Source organism: Hylobates moloch, unplaced genomic scaffold (genome assembly GCF_009828535.3).
Source record: "Hylobates moloch isolate HMO894 unplaced genomic scaffold, HMol_V3 SCAFFOLD_14, whole genome shotgun sequence".
Taxonomy (NCBI): domain Eukaryota; kingdom Metazoa; phylum Chordata; class Mammalia; order Primates; family Hylobatidae; genus Hylobates; species Hylobates moloch.
Window position 1 is genome coordinate 56,165,661 of NW_026652289.1, and position 22,367 is coordinate 56,188,027.

Sequence of the window (22,367 nt, forward strand, 5' to 3'; positions counted from 1 at the left end):
TTGAAATGGAGTCTCACTCTGTCGCCAGGCTAGAGTGCAGTGGCTCAATCTCGGCTCACTGCACCCTCCGCCTCCGGGGTTCAAGTGATTCTCCTGCCTCAGCCTCCCGATTAGCTGGGACTACAGGCACCCGCCACCACGCCCAGCTAATTTTTATATTTTTAGTAGAGACAGGGTTTCTTCATGTTGGCCAGGATGGTCTCGATCTCTTGACCTCGTGACCCACCCACCTCGGCCTCCCAAAGTGCTGGGATTACAGGCATGAGCCACCACGCCTGGCCTATTTTTCTTTAATCCTTGCTTTTATAGGAGACAACAGAGTAGAGGCTCTGGAGTCTAAATGCTTGATTTCAAATCCTGCGTCACCACCTAACTAGCTATGTAATTTTGGGCAAGTTACTCAATATTTCTGGGTCTTATCTGTAGAGTGGAGGATCTAATAGTACTCAAAATAAAAGTATAACAGTTGATATATTGTATGTAAAATGCTTAATACAGTGCCTGGCACATGGTAAGCATTCAATAAACACTAGCTATTTGTTACTCAGTGTAAATAAAGCTTTTTTGGAGTTTTTTTTTTTTTTTTTTTTTAGATGGAGTCTCACTCGGTCGCCCAGGCTGGAGTGCAATGGTGTGATCTCGGCTCACTGCAACTTCTGCCTCCTGGGTTCAAGTGATTCTCCTGTCTCAGCCTCCTGAGTAGGTGGGATTACAGGAGCCCACCACCGTGCCGGAATAATTTTTGTACTTTTAGTAGAGACAGGATTTCACCATGCTGGCCAGGCTGGTTTCGAACTCCTGACCTCAGGTGATCCGCACACCGCGGCCTTCCAAAGTGCTGGGATTACAGGTGTGAGCAACCTCACCCAGCCTAAATAAAGTTTTTAAATGATAACATCGTGGGCAAGAGTGTGACTAAAAGTACGTAAAACAAGGGGTTGAAGAAGTTGAATTTGTGTGTGGAAGCAGAGAAGAGAGAAAAGGGCATGGTGTGGAGAGGGAAATTAGGAGTCAGGAAACAAACTAGATTTAATTACAGCAAGATAATCAGAAGAAAACTGGACCATAGGATAATTTTATTTGTTTTATTTATTTATTTTTTGAAACAGGGCCTCACTCTGTCTCCCAGGCTGGAGTGCAGTGGTGTGATCATGGTTCATTGCAGCCTCAACCTCGCGGGCTCAAGTGATCCTCCCACGTCAGCCTCCTGAGTAGCTGGGACTACCGGCACACGCCACCACACCCAGCTAACTTTTTAAAATTTTTTGTAGGGACAGGGTCTCACTGTATTGCCCAGGCTGATCTTGAGCCCTTGGCCTCAAGTGATCCTCTGGTCTTATTCTCCCAAAGTGCTGGGATTATAGGCATGAGCCACCATGCCCAGGCTAAGGTAAATCTTACCATAACAATTAGTTCTTAACAAACCAACAAACAAACTACATCTGGGCGTTGTGGCTCACGCCTATAATCCCAGCACTTTGGGAGGTTGAGGCGGGGGGATCACCTGAGGTCAGGAGTTCCAGACCAGCCTAACATGGTGAAACCCCATCTCTACTAAAAATACAAAAATTAGTTGGGCGTGGTGGTGGGCACTTGTAATCCCAGCTACTCAGGAGGCTGAGGCAGGAGAATTGCTTGAACCCAGGAGCCAGAGGTTGCAGTGAGCCGAGATTTTGCCATTGCACTCCAGCCTAGGCAACAAGAGCTAAACTCCATCTCAAAAAACAAATATATGTATGTATATATATTCTAAAAGCTGGACCATGTATGCTGTATAATGTGAATTATATCACCCTATCAAACAGTTAAAGGCCTGAAAGTTTTGTTCTGGAGTCAGAGCCGAAAGTGTTTCAGGTGGTAGCTGCAGGGATACCCATTAACCACTGGTAACACAAAGAGACTTTTGTCCACATATTTATAGTATTTTGTCCCCCGTTTTTATAGGGAAATTTGTTCAAAGTTACCAAAACAATGACAGCACCATTAAGAGTTCTATGGACCCCATCTTGAACCTTTCTTCTGAGATGGCAGTGTCTATGTAAGCTCTTTATGTGCCCTTAAAAACAGCTAGAGGTATTAGAAATTAGAATCTTTATAATCAACTCTTGGTTCCTCAGAATGCCCAAACAAGTAAAATTGACTGGGTTTGGAGCTGGAAGGGACTTTAGACATCCCTAATTTTACAGAAGGGAAAACTGAGGCTCCACAGGGTAAACCAACTTGCCTGTCATCAAAGTAACCAATAGCAGAGCTGGCACTAGAATTTCAGTCACCTAATTTCTAGTGCAATGCTATTTCCACTGTCAAAAGTTATTAAAATTGTATATTTAAATGGGTCTTTTAGAAAATTTAGTCCAGAGATTCCTAAATAATTACCCAGGAGCTGGTCCTGGATTGGCTGTAAAAAATTATTAGTAGTGCTTCTGAGAGATACATATCTTTGGCTCCATCTTCAGAGATTCTGATTAAGTATGGTCAGGATATGGAATCTGTATTGTTTAAAACTTTTGAGTTATTCTGTCAATCAGCTAGGCCTAGGAAGCATTCTCCAGACCAGTCATTTATCAGATGTACCAGTACCATCAATAACATTAGTACAGCTTCTGCTTGAATACCTTCAATATAAAATCTATTACATAAACAAGTTCTTGATAGTATGATACCTAAGCAAAGGAGGATGAGGACAAGGTTTAAATTCTATTTTAAAGTTTAGAAACCTCTACTCAAGTTTAGGCAGAGAAGTAGGATTTCTCTGGCAGGGCACCATAGCTCACACCTGTAATCCCAGCACTTTGGAAGGCTGAGGTGGGCAGATCACCTGAGGTCAGGAGTTTGAGACTGGCCTGACCAACATGGTGAAACCCCGTCTCTACCAAAAATACAAGAATTAGCTGAGCGTGATGGCATGCTCCTGTAATCCCAGCTACTCAGGAGGCTGAGGCAGAAGAATCATTTGAATCTGGGAGGTAGAGGTTGCAGTGAGCCAAGATTGCACCATTGCACTCCAGCCTGGGCAACAGAGCAAGACTCTGACTCAAAAAAAAAAAAAAAAAGAAAAAAGAAAAAGAAAGTAGAATTTCTCCATGTCTTAATGATCAATTGGGCATAAGTGTCAGTTTTCACATAATTTGGGGCTGTGTTAATGGAAACATGGAAATAGGCAGAATATCTGTTGAGTTCAATGGTAGAACCCAGGAAGCTGAATGTAATGGTACTTTTTCACAAATTAAGACTCTGTGTCTTAATTTATGAATTATGTGCTCATACTTCTTGGCACTTGTAATTAAGGTTTCACTATCAAATATATCAGTGTACATCTCACTCTGAGGCTAGCTATATAGAGAACAAGCAAGAAATTTATTATAAAAGCTATTATACAATTACTATTAGCATAGTAATATAACTTAATTTCAGAATTTATTTTCTCCTTCTCCTTCCTAAAGAACTTTGCATTTGTTTAGCATTCCTCCTCTTTTCCATGAATTCTATATAATTCTTTGAAACTCACCTTATCCCTAGCCCTAGCTGTTTTATTAGGACTAGTGAAAACATGGTATTCCTACTTCCATGCCAATGTTTGTTACTTGCTCCAGAACTAGGCTTAAGGCAATCAGCACATAGCATTCTTATGGTGACTATTACTGGTCTGGGAGAGAACCTACATAGACCAATCAGACTGAAAGGAAAGACTTACATTCAGTAGTAGGTGAGAGGTTTCCTTTCTCTCCACCTATACTTGAAGAAGGGTACATGTTACCACTACTGCTGCTGGCAGCCATCATGTGGCCAAGAGGAAAGCCATTTAAGGATGAACCTTACACCCTGAGGAAGGCAAAGCTGAGAGAATAGCATAGAAATGGAGCCAGAGCGTGGTTCTAGACACCCTAACTACTGAACTTTGTTTTGCGAGATCATAAAATTCCATATTGTTTTAGCTGGTGTGAATTAGGTCTCACTATATACAGCTGAAAATATCCTAACTATTCATGTGTAAAATATATTGTGAGGAGGGCAGGGGATATGTTGGAAATCTCTGTCTTCTTAATTTTGCTGCTCCAAAACTGCTCTAAAAAATAGTCTTAAAATATATATTGCAAAGTTCAGCCCAAGAAATACTTTAAGATTAGCATAATGTGACCTGCTATAATCCTCAGACTATGGCAAAATTATATTTGATCTAACCAATGAGTATTTGACTTAGTCTCTGAGTTTCTGGCTGCATCACCAAGACTTCATTCATAAGGCTATTGTCTTACCTACAAAATATGTAAACCCTTATTGAGGGACACAGTCTGAGAAAGGCTCTCTAGAACCATTCAGGAGCTATGGCATGGCGTTCACATCAGTATATGTTATACTTAATAATAGGTAATGAGTCTGCATAAAGATTTACTTACTTATTAAGCACATGCAAAGACTGAAAGGTGAGGCCATTGAGGTACAAGCAAAAGTAGGGGACTGTAATGTCAAGGAAGCAGAAGGAAAAAATGTTTTGAGAAGGAAAGAATAATCAGCTGTTCAAGTGCTGCTAGAAGCTTTCTTGGAATTTAAAATACAAGTGAGTAGGCAAGGTAAGTGAATACACATTATAAAACAAAGTTGCATATAGTAAATGTGATGTGAATTCAAAGGCTGTACATTCTAGCTCTTTCCTACTCTAAAGAAGCATCAGGTAGGAACTGTTAGAATTGCAGAACCAGCCAAGCATGGTGGCTCACACCTGTAATCCACAAGAGGCCCTAGGCAGGCAGATCACCTGAGCTCAAGAGTTCAAGACTAGCCTGGGCAATATGGTGAAAGAAACTCCACCTCTACAAAAAAAATACAAAAAATAGCTGAACGTGGTGGCACATGCCTATAGTCCCAGCTACCTGGGAGGCTGAGGTGAGAGGGTAGGTTGAGGCTGCAGTGAGGTGTGATTGCACCACTATGCTCTCCAGCCTCAGCAGCAGAGCAAGACCCTGCCTCCAAAAAAAAAAAAAAAAAAAAAAAAGGAAACACAGAACCTCAGATCCCTGTCCTACCAATCTCACCCAGAATCTACTGAATCACAATTTTACATTTTAACAACAAACTGATGAGGGCTGGCATTTTAGGAATTAACCAAGTGATACACAGTATGAAGTGAAGAGAAGCAGTCTAGAAGTAAGGGGATAGGCTTGGTTTTTGTGTGTTTTTTTTAACCACTTACGTCTTCCTTTTAATCAAAATTTTATATTTTACATATTTACATATATGCATATATAAGTATATGTATATATACAAATACAATTTTCACCTATAAATGTATATATACATATAAAATGTATATATATGTACAATTATTTTTTACCTTTAAAAATGTGTGGTGTATATATGTATATGTTTGTGTATATATGAATGTTATGAGATACACATATATATATATATATGTCTGGCTAAGTCCTATAATCTCAGTACTTTGGGAGGCCGAGGAAGGAGGATCACTTGAGGTCAGGAGTTCAAGATTGGCTTGGGCAACACAACAAGACCCTGTCCTCCTTTTATTTTTTAGATGGAGTCTTGCTCTGTCGCCCAGGAGTGCAGTGGTGCGATCTCAGCTTACTGCAACCTCTGCCTCCCAGATTCAAGCGACTCTCCTGCCTCAGCCTCCCAAGTAGCTGAGACTACAGGCATACTACGCCCAGCTAATTTTTGTATTTGTAGTACCATGTTGGCCAGGTTGGTCTTGAGTTCCAGACCTCAAGTGATCCACTCACCTCAGCCTCCCAAAATGCTGGGATTACAGGCGTGAGCCACTGCTCCCAGCCTGAAGTAATTTACTTTTATTTCCTTCACTTTAAGCAAATCATGAAATTTCACAGTGATTCCTGGGGTAAGGGGAGAAGGAAGGCGGTGTTTGGAATCATCGGGACTGTGGCCCAGTTGGCCCGCATAGATGCAGGCAGGGTGGGCCCTCACTGGGGCAGCTGGAGGAGCAGGTACTGCCCCACGTCGGGAGCGTAAGAGCTGGCACGCGGTATCCCCGGTGGCTTCTGGCTGGCGTGGCTCCATCAGGCAAGTCCCCACAGTGGCCAGTGAGGTGGTGGTCAGCTCCGCTGCCTTGGAGTCGCCCTCAGCAGATATCATGGTTGCCTTTTTCTGCTGCCCAGCCTTTTCCACCACAAATCTGGCCCTCTCTGCTTCCTGCTGAGCCACCTGTTTGGCTTCCACTACTTCTGCGAACTCCTTCCCGAAGGTCAGATGTGTGGAGGAGGCGTCGTCCAGCATGAGCCAAAATGTGGCTGCTGCTCCATAAGGTCATCCTTCACCTGCTTGGAGACCACCTCTCTCTGGGTGATTGCTTCTGCAGCCTCAAAGTGAGCCACCACCTGCTTAAGCATGTCTGTAGTGATGGATGGCAGCACAGGCTCATCACAGCCCTCTCTGATGCTGGTGAAGATGCAAGGAAGCTGGCTAGGGACAGGCAGGAAGAGGGGTATTGACATTCTGTAAATCTTTGCTACTAGTGATGACTGGCACCTTACGTGGTCGAGAATGACAAAGATAATTGGTTTCTGTATCCATGGGATGAGAAAGTGAGTTCTTTCCCCTACTACAATGTCCTGTATCCCAGAATCGGTCAAAGATTACAGCTGTGTGCCCAGCATCCACATTATATAAGGCAGAGTTCACCACGCCTCCTGCAACAGCTAAGACCAGGCCAATGGACTCAAACACTTTGGCAGCCATGTTTCCTTCTGCTGGACCCTCTCACACTTGCTTCCATTCTGACCTCCACATGAATTCCTCAGCCACACATACAAAATATTTTTTAAAAAATTAGCTGGGAATGGTGGTGCACGCCTGTCATCTTAGCTACTCAGAAGACTGAGGAGGGAGGATTGCTTGAGCCCAGGAGTTGGAGGCTGCAGTGAGCTATGATTGGACCACCGCACTCTGGCCTGCATGACAGAGCAGGACCCTGCCCCTAAAATTAGACATTTTTAAACTTTAAAATTTTTTAAATAAAAAATATATAATACATATAATTCTTTTTTCACCTTAAATTTTTTTTTGTCTTTAACACTTCCTTACTGATTCATAAAAAGCTTCCTTGGCTAGGTGCCGTGGCTCACACCTGTAATCTCAGCACTTTGGGAGGCCAAGGCAGGCGGATCATCTGAGGTCAGGAGTTCGAGACCAGCCTGGCCAACATGGTGAAACCCCGTCTTTACTAAAAATGCAAAAAAATTAGCCAGGCGTGGTGGCAGGCATCTGTAATCCCTGCTATGGGAGGCTGAGGCAGGAGAATTGCTTGAACCCAGGAGATGGAGGTTGCAGTGAGCCGAGACCACACCATTGAACCCCAGCCTGGGCCATAAGAACGAAACTCCGTCTCAAAAAAAAAAAAGCTTCCTTGTTCTCAACAGTTTAACAGTATTCTATTGACTGAATAAATAATAATTTATTTTTCAGTCTCCTATGATAGACTAACTTGTTTACAGATTTACCAATAATCCTGAAGTGAGTGACTGCAAATGCAAATCACTTTCCATATGCATGAATTTATCTATAGGATTAAATTCCTAGGAATTGAATTAAAGAGTACATTTTAAACATTTAAACATTTCTCTTGTTGCTGTTAAATTTCCCTCTATAGAGGCAGTGCCAATTTATGTTCCCCACTCTAAGATTGTCTTGTCAAAAATTTTAATATTTGTCTGGCCGGCGCAGTGGCTCACGCCTGTAATCCCAGAACTTTGGGAGGCCAAGGCAGGTGGATCCCTTGAGATCAGGAATTCAAGACTAGCCTGGCCAACATGGCGAAACCCGGTCTCTACTAAAAATACAAAAATTAGCTGAGTGTGGTGGCGCACACCTGTAATCTCAGCTACTCGGGAGGCTGAGGCAGGAGAATCACTTGAACCTGGGAGGCAGAGGTTGCAGTGAGCGGAGATCGTGCCCCTGCACTCCAGTCCATGCAACAGAGCAAGATTCCATCTAAAAAAAAAAAAAATTCTTAATCTTAATGAAATCCAAAGTATCAAATGATCTTTCACGGTTACTGTTATTTTTATGTGTGGGTCCTGTTTAAGAAATCTTTGCTTACCCTGATGTCATGGCGATAACTGTTTTCTTCTAGAAGCTTAATTGTATTTAATTCTATGCAGTTTGATTACATGTAGTTTTGTGTATCCACAACCACAGTGAAGATACAGAACAGTTCCATCAACACAAGGATCTCCTCTTGTTCTTTAATAACCACAACTCCCTTTTGTCCTTCTCCCATCCCCCAATTCCTAACCCTTGACAGCTACACATTCTTTCTTTATCTCTGATATTTTGTCATTTCAAGTCTGTTTATCAATGGAATCATAAATATAAAACCTTTAAGGTTGGCCTTTTCACTCAACGTAATTTCCTTGAGATCCATCAAAGTTGTGTATATCAATAGTTTGTTCCTTTTATTGCTGAGTAGTATTCCATGGTATTTATGTACCACAGTTTAACCATTCACTCATTTAAGGACATTTAGAGTATTTCCAGTTTGGGGCTATTATGAACAAAACTGCTATGACCATTCATGTACATGTTTTTGTGTGTGTGTGAATATAAGTTTTCTCTTCTCTGGGATAAATGCCCAAGAGTTCAGTTGCTGGGTTATATAGTAATTGCGTGTTTAGTTTATAAGAGACTGCCAAACTGTTTTCTAGAGTGGCTGTACTATTTAACATTCTCACCAGTAATATCTGTATGATCTGGTTTCTCTGTATCCTTCAAAGCATTTGGTGGTATCACTAGTTTTTATTTTAGCCATTCTAATAGATGTGTAGTGATGTCTCAGTGTGGTTTTTAATTTGCATTTTTCTTACGTCTATTGATGTTGAATATTTTTTCATGTGTTTATTTGCTATCTGTATATCCTCTTTGGTGAGATGCCTGTTCATGTATTTGCCCATTCTCATTGGATTGTTTCTCCTTTGTGTGCTTTTTTAATTGCTGGGGTTTGAAAGTTCTTTATATATCCTAGTCCTTTGTCAGATGTGGTTTGCAAATATTTTCTTCCACTCTATAGCTTGTTCTTCCTCTTCTTAATGGGATTTTTCACAGAACAGAAGTTTTTCATTTTCATGAGATGCAATTTGTCAATTTTTCCTTTTATATATACTTTTTTTTTTTTTTTTTTTTTTTTTTTGTAGAGATAGGTTCTTGCTGTGTTGCTCCAAGCTGATCTTGAACTCCTGGCCTCAAACAATTCTCCCACCTCAGCCTCCCAGTGTATTGGGATTACAGGTATGATCCACTGCTCCCAGCCTAGTAGGTAATATTAATTATTCACTTTTTTAATTTTTAAATTTTGTTTTTCTTTTTTGAGACAGGGTCTTGTTCTGTTACCCAGACTGGAGTGCAATGACACGATCTCGGCTCACTGCAACCTCTACCTCCCGGATTCAAGCAATTCTCCTGCTTCAGCCTCCCAAGTAGCTGGGACTACAGGCATGTGTCAATAGGCCTGGCTAATTTTTTTTTTTTTTTTTTTTGAGACGGAGTCTCGCTCTGTCGCCCAGGCTGGAGTGCAGTGGCGCCATCTTTGCTCACTGCCAGCTCCGCCTCCTGGGTTCACGCCATTCTCCTGCCTCAGCCTCCTGAGTAGCTGGGACCACAGGCGCCCGCCACCACGCCCAGCTAATTTTTTGTATTTTTAGTAGTGATGGGGTTTCACCATGTTAGCCAGGATGGTCTCAATCTCCTGACCTCATGATCCGCCCGCCTTGGCCTCCCAAAGTGCTGGGATTACAGGCGTGAGCCACTGTGACCAGCCTAAAAATGTTTTTGAATTTTTTTATGGGCAGCCTTTCTAGCCAGAGAAGGCTTAGAGAGACTCCCAAGTATTCACATTTATTTACACGAATTGTATTTGGTTTGGAATATATCATATTATTGGGATATGCTTTTCATGTCTATAGCCTTAATTATTTTCAAAATGTTGTCTGTGTTTCCTTTCCTTTATTTTTGTTTGTATTTATTCTGATAATTTAGAATGTTTGTATTTTTTCTATTGAATGAGTTTATAATAACTTATATATGCCCTAATGATAATTTTCTTTAGATTGATCTAATGACTGTTATAAGAAGGATGCAATTGATAATGGAATCTTTCCTGTTCTTTCCCTTTATTCTTTTTGTCTTCCATCATCTGATTTTATTTTATTTTTTTAGAAATTGGATCTTACTGCTTATCGGCCTTTTGGCTAAGATCAAGTATGGAGATGGGGTCTTGCTATGTTGCCCAGGCTGGATTTGAACTCCTGGGCTCAAGCAGTCTTCCTACCTCAGCCTCCTGAGTTATTGGCATGTGCCACTGCACCTGGCTGATATTAGACTTATTGTCTTTTGTAGTATTTATACTTTGCTAGAAAAGTATGTAGCTCCCTGTAATAGACAATCCAACTAATACTGGCTTTGAAAATATAGCTTTAGTTTTCTCACATAACAAGAATTCTGGAAGTAGGTAGTTCTTGGCAGTTTCCCCTGCTCGACACGGTCATTGAGGACTTAAGGTTTTTCTGTATTTCTACTCTTCCATCCTCAGTATGTTGGCTCTTGACTTCATGCTTTTTGCTTCATATATCCAAGATGACTGTTGCAGCTCTGGCCATCACAATAGCATTTAAGACCAGAGGAGGCTGGGTACAGTGGTTCGCACCTGTAATCACAGTATTTGGGAGGCTGAGGCAGGAGAATCACTTGAGCCCAGGAGTTTAAGACCAGCCTGGATAGCATAGCGAAACCCTCTCTCTACAAAAAAATAATTTAAAAATTAGCAGGCAGGCCTGGGGCGATGGCTCATGCTTATAATCCCAGCACTTTGGGAGGCTGAGATGGGCGGATCACCTGAGATTGGGAGTTCGAGACCAGTCTGACCAACATGGAGAAATCCTGTCTCTAATAAAAATACAAAATTAGCCAGGCATGGTGGTACATGTCTGTAATCCCAACTACTCGGGAGGCTGAGGTAAGAGAATCACTTGAACCCAGGAGGCGGAGGTTGCAGTGAGCCAAAATTGTACCACTGCACTCCAGCTTGGGCAACAAGAGAGAGCCTCTGTCTCAAAAAAAAAAAAAAAAAAATTAGCCAGGCATGGTGGCATGTACCTGAAGTCCCAGCTACTCAGGAGGCTGAGGCAGGAGCATTGCTTGAACCCAGGAGGTTGAGGCTGCAGTGAGCCATGATCAAGCACCACTGCACTCCAGCCTGGGTGACAGAACGAGACCATCTCAAAACAAAAAGGAAAAAGCTGAGAGCAGCACTATTAGTGTTTGCAAAGCAAATACACGTTTACTCTATTGTCTCATTGGACAGAAATATATCATATAGTTATCTCTAGCTGTAGAGGAGGAAAGAAAGTGATTATGTGGTATGCCACCATTGAAATCAGTCTTTTGTTATGTCTTGTAGGAAAGTTTTAAAGTTTTCTTCATATATATATGTTCTACAGTTATTTTTATTCTTGGATGTTTTATTCTTTACTATTTTGAATATATTTTATTGTTACATTTTCTAATTGGTTATATTGCTAATTTTTAAATTAGTTTCTGATTTTTCAGTGTTGATTATTTTGTTCTTTTGTTCATCCATATAAGTAAAGTTTCTTCTTAGTTCTGATGGTAAGTTAGGATAGTGAGGTAGAAGAGGAAGATGTAACAACCGAAACCCTGGAAGTACTGCTTCTTCCATAGATCTTACTGCATATGCTGCCCCTTTGAACTAGCTTAGCTACCCAGCAAGGCCTAGCACAAATCCAAAAGCACAGCTTAAAGAGAGCAGTGGAGCTAAAACCCCTCTAAAGGCAGAAAAGCTGTAGTCATTTCCCAGAACAGAAAGATGAGCAAGAAAATTACCACAATTAATAATGTGTTTGGTCTTTTTTTCAGTCTACTCTTAGAAAAAAAATGTGTGCAGCAGCTTTGCAAAACACTCCAAAGAGAAAATGTAATAACAGAATAAACCCCTCCTCTAGTACTAGGGTATGGATCTTTTCTAATGGCCAGAGTTTTAAACACAAGGTTTTCAAATAATTAGCTGAGCTCTTGAATCTCCATAGCCCCAGAGCTGATTTTGGGGTAAAGACTAGAGAAACATGAATTGCTGTGTGTAAAAAAATACAAGGAAATAGGATTTTGTTCCATCAAAGAATGGGGCAGCAAAAAGTAAAAGAGGACGAGAAAAGAAGGAAGATAGTAAAGCTAAGCATTTATGACAAGAGGCTAGAGTCGAAGGAATATAAATGGCTGAGGAAATTTCATTTTTTGTTTTTACTTTTTAAGAATATTTATTTAAATACGATGCATAGGAATGCAGGTATGAATAAAAGAAAATGAAAGTTACAGGTTTTCAAGCCAGTCAAACATCTGATACCTCCATGGTTTTAGGCAAAATTATAAGGGAGGTAAAGTTTGTCATTAGCAATCTCCTTCATGCCTTCATGCTTTTTCAGTATCCCTGTCCTCCAGGTAATTAGCCCCTTCACCCTGCCTGAAAACTCTCAAAATTCTTCCCCTATCTAGACCTTCCCTTTGCAAAGTTTCTTCTTCCTTCTCTTTTCCTAAGTATCAAAGCGTCTGCTTAGTAATATTTGGGTATATCACTATATGATTGATTTGAATAATCTGATTTAAGGTATGACTGAAATTTTAACTGTCTTCTTTTTTTTTTTTTGAGACGGAGTCTTGCTCTGTCGCCCAGGCTGTAGTGCAGTGGCGCGATCTTGGCTCACTGCAAGCTCCATCTCCCAGGTTCACACCACTCTGCCTCAGCCTCCTGAGTAGCTGGGACTACAGGCATCCACCACCACGCCCAGCTAATTTTGTGTATTTTTAGTAGAGATGAGGTTTCGCCATGTTGGCCAGGCTGGTCTCAAACTCCTGACCTCAAGTGATCCACCTGCCTCAGCCTCCCAAAGTCCTGGGATTACAGGCGTGAGCCACCGTGCCCGGCGAAAATTCTCTACAAAAAATCCAAAAATTATCTGGGTGTGGTGGCATGCACCTATAGTCCCAGCTCCTCAGGAGGTATCACCTGAGCCCAGGAGGTCGAGGCTGCAGTGAACCATGATCACGCCAGTGAATTCCAGCCTGAGAAATAAAGTGAGGCCCCATCTCAAAAAAAAAAAAAAAATCTTTCAGTGAAGTAGGAATAGAGGAGAATGTCTTCAACTTGATAAAGAACATCTACAGAAAGCCTGAAGCTAACAACATACTTAAGGTAAGAAACTGGAAGCTTTCTTGCTAAGATCAGGTACAAGGCCAGAATGTTCCCTTTCACCACTCCTTTTCAGTGTTGTACTAGAACTCTTAGCTAATGAAATAAGAAAAGGAAATAAAAGTTACATAGATTTGGACAGAAGAAATAAAAACTGTCTTTGTTCACAGAAGACATGATTTTCTATGTAAAAATCCAAAAGAATTTACAAAAAAACCTTCTGGAACTAATAAACAATTATAGCAAGATTGCAGGATACAAAGTTAATATAAAAATTTCAACCACTATCCTATATACCAGCTAAATATACCAGTAGTAAACTAGTAGAATGTGAAATTAAAAGCATAGTACCATTTACGTTAGCACCACCAAAAATGAAATACTTAGATATAAATCTAATAAAATATGTATATAATTTATATGAGGGAAAATACAAAACTCTGATGGAAGAAATCAAATAAATAAATCAAGAGCTATTTATTGTTCATGAATAGGAAGACTTGATATCATTTTTTATTATACTTTAAGTTCTAGGGTACATGCGCACAACGTGCAGATTTGTTACATAGGTATACACGTGCCACGTTGGTTTGCTGCACCAACGTGCAAACTCGTCATTTGCATTAGGTATATCTCCTAATGCTATCCCTTCCTCCTCCCCCACCCCACGACACACCCTGTGTATGATGTTTCCTTCCTGTGTCCAAGTGTTCTCATTGTTCAATTCCCACCTATGAGTGAGAACATGCGGTGTTTGGTTTTCTGTCCTTGTGATAGTTTGCTGAGAATGAAGGTTTCCAGCTTCATCCATGTCCCTACAAAGGACATGAATCATCCTTTTTTATGGCTGCATAGTATTCCATGGGGTATATGTGCCACATTTTCTTAATCCAGTCTATCATTGATGGACATTTGGGTTGGTTCCAAGTCTTTGCTATTGTGAATAGTGCCGCAGCAAACATACGTGTGCATGTGTCTTTACAGCAGCGTGATTTATAATCCTTTGGATATATACCCAGTAATGGGATGGCTGGGTCAAATGGTATTTCTAGTTCTAGATCCTTGAGGAATCGCCATACTGAGGAAGACTTAATATTATTAAGATGTCAGTTCTTCCTGACTTTATAGATTCAATACATTCCCAATTAAAATCCCAGCTACTTGATACAGGATTCTGGGAAGATGACAGAGTAGAAGGCACCAGGAATCTGTCTCCCAACCTAACAACAATTGCACTGGCAGAATTTGTCTGATGAAACTATTTTGAAATTCTAGAGTCTACTGAAGGCTTGCACCATCCAGGAGAAGGCTTGGATGCTAAAGTGAGTTTAAATTTGGTCAAATTCAGCTCCTGAATACAATAGCAGGTAACCATCCTCCAACCCTGAGCCACTTGTCAGGCAGTTTGTGCGTGTGTTCCTGGAGCACCTTGCAAACATCTTGTGGGAGCCCAGGTGGGGAAAAAGGTCCCTGTCCTTCAAATATTAGGCATCTAAGCCATGATTGCTGATTACTGCTTCTGATCATAGAAGTGCAGACAAAGAGGTTGGTTGCCATTGTTGTTGCACCTTCCCCAATTGTTGCAAGCCCCTCCCACTCCAGCTGAAGTGACTTCCAAGGGATTGAAAGGACGGGCATTTAAGTGGTTGATGTCCTTTCTTTCTCCCCTTCATTTTTCTCTTTTTTCTTATTTTGGGATCCAGACTTGAAAGACTAAGACATTGAAACATAATTACATATATGGGGAAAAGCAGAAAGTGATCATGCATGCACAGGGAAAAACTCAGAAAAGATCTGAGAGGACCTTAAGTTTCTACATCAACTGGTACAAAAACAGACACATAGACCAATGGAACAGAATAGACAGCCCAGAAATAAGGTGGCACACCGGCAACCATCTGATCTTTGACAAAGCTGACAAAAACAGGCAATGGGGAAAGAACTCCCTATTCAATAAATGGTGCCGGGATAACTGGCTCGCCATATACAGAGATTGAAACTGGACCCCTTCCTTACATCATATACAAAAATCAACTCAAGGTGGATTAAATTCTTAAACATAAAACCTAAAACTATAAAAACTCTGGAAGACAACCTAGGCAATTACCATTCTGGACACAGGAACAGGAAAAGATTTCATGACAAAGACACCAAAAGCAATTGCAACAAAAGCAAAATTTGACTAATAGGATCTAATTAAATGAAAGAGCTTCTGCACAGCAAAATAAACTGTCAACAGAGTAAAAAGGCAACCTACAAAATGGGAGAAAATTTTTGCGAACTATCCATCTGGAAAAAAGCCTAATTTCCAGCATATATAAGGAACCTAAACAAATTTGCAAGGAAAAAAAAACCATTAAAAAGTGGGCAAAGGACATAAATAGACATTTTTCAAAAGAAGACATACATGTGGCCAATAAGCATATGAGAAAAACTCAACATCACTGATCACTAGAGAAATGCAAATCAAAACCACAATGAGATACCATCTCACACCAGTCAGAATGGCTATTATTAAAAAGCCAAAAAATAACAGATGCTGGCAAGGTTGCAGAGAAAAAGGAACATGTGTATGTTGTTGATGGGAGTGTAAATTAGTTCACCCATTGTGGAAAGCAGTGTGGTGGTTCCTCAAAGACCTAAAAACAGAACTACATTAGACCCAGCAGTCCCATTATTAGATATAGGCCCAAATAAATAGAAATTTTTCTATCATAAAGACACATGCAAGCCGGGTGTGTTGACTCACGCGTGTAATCCCAGCACTTTGGGAGGCTGAGGCAGGCAGATCATCTGAGGTCAGGAGTTCAAGACCAGCCTGGCCAACGTGGCGAAACCCCATCTCTACTAAGAGTATGAAAAATTAGCTGGGCATGGTGGCGGGTGCCTATAATCTCACCTACTCGGGAGGCTGAGGCATGAGAATCATTGAACCTGGGAGGCGGAGGTTGCAGTGAGCTGATTTCGCGGCACTGCACTCCAGCCTGGGCAACAAGAGTGAAACTCCATCTCAAAAAAAAAAAAAAGACACATGCATGCATATGTTCATTGCAGCACTATTCACAGTAGCAAAGACACGGAATCAACATAAATGCCCATCGATGGTAGACTGATAAAGAAAAGGTGGTACATATACACCATGGAATACTATGCAGCCATAAAAAAGAACAAGATCAGGTCCTTTACAGGAACATGGATGAAGCTAGAGGCCATTATCCTTAGCAAACTAACACAGGAACAGAAAACCAAATACCACATGTTCTCACTTACAAATGGGAGCTAAGTGATGAGAACACATGGACACATAGAGGGGAATAGACACTGGGGCCTACCAGAGGGTGGAGGGTGGGAGGAGGGAGAGGATTAGAACAAGTAACTAATGGATACTAGGCTTAACACCTGGGTGATGAAATGATCTGTACAACAAACCTCCATGACACAAGTTTAGCTGTGTAACAAACCTGTACATATACCCCTGAACTTAAAAGTTAAAAAAAATTTGCCAGGCATGGTGGCACACGCCTGTAATCCCAGCACTTTGGGAGGCCAAGGCAGGCAGATCACGAGGTCAGGAGATCGAGACCATCCTGGCTAACACGGTGAAACCCCGTCTCTACTAAAAATACAAAAAATTAGCCAGGGATGGTGGCACGTGCCTGTAGTCCCAGCTACTTGGGAAGCTGAGGCAGGAGAATCACTTGAACCCAGGAGACAGAGGTTGCAGTGAGCCAAGATCGCGCCACTGCACTCCAATCTAGGCGACAGAGTGAGACTCTGTTTCAAAAAAAAAAAAAATTAAAAAAAATTCACATCTCAGATGATTCTTGGCACAGAGACTGCCTACCCAAATAAAAATAAATAAACAATAATAAAAACAGCAAATCTTGGGAAAGGGGGAGCATCTTCTTTCCAGAGTTAACCACATTATTAGATCCAACTGTCCAGTTTTCAACAACAAAAAGAAAGTTATACAAAGAAACAGAAAAGTTTGGCCTATTCAAAAAATAATAATAATAAAGCAACAGAAATTGTCCCTGAAAAAGACCTGATAGCAAATATGCCAAACAAAGACTTTAAAACAACTGTCTTTTCTCACACCTGTAATCCCAGCACTTTGGGAGGCTAAGGCAGGCGGATCACCCGAGGTTGGGAGTTCTAGACCAGCCTGACCAACATGAAGAAACCCCGTCTCTACTAAAAATACAAAAAATTAGCCAGGCGTGGTGGCGCATGCCTGTAATCCCAGCTACTCAGAAGATTGAGGCAGGAGAATCCCTTGAACCTGGAAGGTGGAGGTTGTGGTGAGCTGAGATCGTACCATTGCACTCCAGCCTGGGCAACAAGAGCGAAACTCCATCTCAAAAATAAATAAATAAATACATAAATAAAACAACTTTTTTTTTTTTTTTTTGAGAAAGTCTTTCTCAGTCACCCAGGCTGGAGTGCAGTGATGTGATCTCAGCTCCCCGCAACCTCTGCCTTCCAGGCTGAAATGATTCTTTTAAAACAACTGTCTTAAAGATGCTCAAATCACTAAAGGAAGATGTGGGGGGAAAAATCAAGAAAATAATGTATAAATAAAATGGGAATATTAATCTAAAAAAAGGAAACCTAAAAAGAAACCAAAAAGGAATTCTTTTTTTTTTTTTTTTTGAGACAGAGTCTCGCTCTGTCGCCCAGGCTGGAGTGCAATGGCACAATCTCAGCTCACTGCAAGCTCTGCCTCCCAGATTCATGCCATTCTCCTGCCTCAGCCTCCCGAGTAGCTGGGACTGCAGGCACCCACCACCATGCCTGGCTAATTTTTTGTATTTTTTTTTAGTAGAGACAGGGTTTCACCGTGTTAGCCAGGATGGTCTCAATCTCCTGACCTTGTGATCTGCCCGCCTTGGCCTCCCAAAATGCTAGGATTACAGGCATGAGCCACCGCATCCGGCCCAAAAAGAAATTCTAAAGCTGAAAGTACAATAACTGAAATAAAAATTTTACTAAGAGGACAGAGCAAGACCCTGTCTCAAAAAAAAAAAAAAAAAAAGAAAGAAAGAAAAGGCAGATTTGTGTGGGCAGAAGAAAGAATCAGTGCATGTGAAGAAGGACAATGGAAAGTATTGAGTCCAAGGAACAGAAAGAATAAAGATTGAAGAAAAGTGAGCCAAAGGGACCTGTGGGACACAATCAAGTGGATGAAAGGGTGTATTATGGTAATTTCAGAAAGAGGAGAGAGAGAGAGTTGGGGCAGAGAGAATATTTGAAGAAATAATGGCTGAAAATTTCCCAAATTAAATGAAAGACGTAAGTATAAACATCCAAGAAGCTCAAAAAACTCTAAGTAAGATGAACTCAGAGATCCACACTGAGATACATTATAAGTAAACTTTTGGAAACCAAAAACAATGAGAGAATATTTAAAGAAGCAAGAGAAAAGTGACTCATCACATATAAGGGATCCTCAATAAGATTATTAGAAGATTTCTCATCAGGACCTTTGAAGGTGAGAAGGCAGTGGGCCATTATATTCAAAGTGCTAAAAGGCAGGCGGGGGGAAGTCTGTCAACCAAGAATCCTATATTCAGCAAAACTGTCCTTCAAAAGTGAGGCAGAAATTAAGACCTTTCCAAGTAAATAAAAACTGAGGGAGCCTGTTACCACTGGACTTGCCCTGCAAGAAATGCTCAAAGTATCACTAGTGAGACAAAATAAGAAAAACACACTCAAGGGAGTCCTGCAGGATGAAATGATCGGACACTCAACAGTAACTCAAAGCCATATGAACAAATACAGATCTAAATAAAGGTAAATTTATGGCAATTATAAAAGCTAGTATTATTATAACAATGGTTTGTAACTTCACTTTTTGTTTTCTACATGCTTTAAAAGACTAACACTTTTTAGTATTATTGTAACTTTGGTTTACAACCCCATATTGTGTTTTCTACACAATTTAAGAGAGTAGTGCATTTAAAATAATTATTCATTTATGGTCAGGCATGGCGGCTCATTCCTGTAATCCCAGCACTTTGGGAAGCCATGGTGGGAAAATCACTTAAGATCAGGAGTTTGAGACCAGCTTGGCCAATGTGGTGAAACCCCATCTCTACTAAAAATACACAAATTAGGCAGGTGTGGTGGTGGGCACCTGTAATCCCAGCTACTTGGGAGGCTGAGGTGGGAGAATCACTTGAACCCAGGAGGCAGAGCTTGCAGTGAGCTGAGATTGCACCACTGCACTCCAGCCTGGGCGACAGAGTGAGATGCCATTAAAAAAAAAAAAAAAAGATGGCCGGGCGCGGTGGCTCACGCTTGTAATCCCAGCACTTTGGGAGGCCGAGGCGGGCGGATCACGAGGTCAGGAGATCGAGACCATGGTGAAACCCCGTCTCTACTAAAAATACAAAAAAATTAGCCAGGCGTGGTGGCGGGCGCCTGTAGTCCCAGCTACTCGGAGAGGCTGAGGCAGGAGAATGGCGTGAACCCAGGAGGCGGAGCTTGCAGTGAGCCGAGGGCGCGCCACTGCACTCCAGCCTGGGCGACAGAGCGAGACTCCGTCTCAAAAAAAAAAAAAAAAAGACTTGTTAGTTTATATTTTGGGACACACAATCTGTAAAATGTAATTTTGTGACATCATCAACCAAAGGGTGGAGACAGAGCTGTAAAGGAGTAGAATTTTTGCATGTTATTGAAGTTAAGCTGGTATAGTTCAAATTAGAGTGTTATAACTTGTTATAACTTTCAGAGATTAAAGTATTATGAACATTTGTGTTAGTCTGTTTTGTAGTGCAGTAAAGGAATACCTGAGACTAGGCAATTTATAAAGAAAGAGGTTTATTTTGGCTTATGGTTCTGCAGGCTGTACAAGAAGCATAGTGCCATTATCTGTCTATGGTGAAGCCTTAGGAAGGCAAAGGGGGAGCTGGTGTATCACATGGTTAGAGAGGGAGTGAGAGAGGAGGAGGAGCCAGGATCCTTTAAACAACCAAATGAAAAATTCTGGAGAAGAAATGATCTGAGTAAAAAAATTAAATAAACAAAAAAATAAACAACCAGCTCTCATGTAAACTAACTGAGTGAGAACTCACTCATCACCAAGGGAATAGTGCTTGGCCCCACCCGCAACATTGGGCCTCACATTTCAACATGAGATTTGAAGGAGGACACACATCCAAACCATATCAGCACTGATAAAAAATCCTCAACAAAATACCAGCAAATTGAATTTAGTAACATATAAAAAAGGATTATACACCATGGCCATGTGGTTTTTTTTTCTGGAATGCAACAGTGGTTCCATATATGAAAATAAATCAATGGAATACACCACATTAACAGGATGAATGGGAAAAGCACATGATCATCTTGATTGATGTAGAAAAAGCATTTGACAAACTCCAACACCCTTTCATGATAAAAACACTCAACAAACTAGGAATAGAAGGAAATTACCTCAACATAATGAAAGCTATGTGTGAAAAACCCACAGTAAACACCATACTCGGTGGTGAAAAACTGAAAGCTTTTCCTCCAAGACCAGGTACAAGACAAGTTTACCCATTTTTGCCACTTCTATCAACATAGTACTAAGTTCTAGCCAGAGCAATTAGGCAAGAAAAAGAAATAAAAGTCTTCCAAATTAGAAAGCAAGAAGTTAAATTATCTGTTTGCAGATGAATGCTTTTATATGTAGAAAACCCTAAGGATTACACACACAACTGTTAGAGCTAATAAATGAATTCAGCAAAGTAGCAGGATTCAAAGTCAGCACAAAAATCAGGTGCCTTTCTGTACATTAACAATGAAGAAGCTGGGTGTGGTGGCTTACACCTGTAATCCCATCACTTTGGGAGGCTGAGGTGGAAGGTCATTGAGCTCAGGAGTTTGAGATCAGCCTGGACAACTTAGTGAGTTGTAGTGCGTGCCTGTAGTCCCAGCTACTCATGAGGCTGAGGTGTTAGGATTGCTTGAGCCTGGGAGGTAGAGGCTGCAGTGAGCCGTGGTCATGCCACTGCTCTCCAGCTTGGGCTACAGAGCCAAGACCCTGTCTCAAAAGAAGAAGGAGAAGGAGAAGGAGAATCTAAGAAGGAAATTATAAATACAATTCCATTTACAATAGCATCAAAAAGAATAAAATACTTAGGAATTAACTTACCCAAGGAGGTAAATGATTTGTATAATGAAAACTGCAAAAGTTACTCAAATAAGTTAAAGAAGATATAAATAAATGCTCATGGGCTGGAAGACGTAATATTGTTAAGATCAATACTGTCCAGAGTGATCTATAGATTCAATGCAATCCCTATCAAAATCCCAATGACATTTTTTGAGAAATAGAAAAACCCATTCTAAAATTCATATGGAATCTCAAGGAACTTTAAATAGCCAAAACAATCTTGAAAAAGACAGACAAAGCTGGAGGACTCACACGTCCTGATTTCAAAACTTACTACACAGTTACAGTAATCAACACAGTGTGGTACTGGCATAAAGACAAACATGTAGCTCATGAAACAAAATAGAGAGCTCAGAAATAAACCCTCATATATATGGTCTTTTCAACAAATGGTGCTGGAAAAACTCGACATCCACTTGCAAAAGAATGAAGTTGGATCCTTATCTAACACTGTATACAAAAATTAACTCAACATGGATTAAATACCTAAAACTATAAAATATTTTTTAGAAGAAAAATGTAAGGAACATGTTTCACAACATTGGATTTGGCAAGGATTTCTTGGACATTACACCAAAAACACAGCCAACAACAACAAAAAAGTGGAGGCTGAACACGGTAGCTCATGCCTGTAATCCCAACACTTTGATAGGCGAGGCAGGTGGATCAGTTGAGCCCAGGAATTCGAGACTTGCCTGGGCAACATAGTGAGACCCTGACTCATAAAAAAAAGACAAAGAACAAGAAGAAGAAAAATAAAAAAATAGACAATTTGGACTTGATGAAAACTTAAAATTTTTCTGCCTCAAATGACAATATAAATAGAGTAAAAGGGCAATCCACAGAATGGGATAATATATTTGCAAGTCATATATCTGATAAAGGGTTAATATCCAGAATATGTAGAGAAACTTCTTCTTTTTTATTCATCATTGTCTTTATTTTATAATAGGAAAACAAAGGTATTCATGAAAAATG

The 22,367-nt window shown here is 40.7% G+C and overlaps 1 long non-coding RNA gene and 1 pseudogene across 1 annotated transcript in view; one reads left to right on the plus strand and one right to left on the minus strand.

The window, feature by feature from the left end:
* LOC116482476 (uncharacterized) overlaps window positions 1–22,367 on the plus strand; it is a 64,259-nt gene that overhangs the window by 17,463 nt on the left and 24,429 nt on the right. The window lies entirely within an intron of this gene.
* Window positions 5,937–6,718, minus strand: LOC116482475 (prohibitin 1-like; annotated as a pseudogene).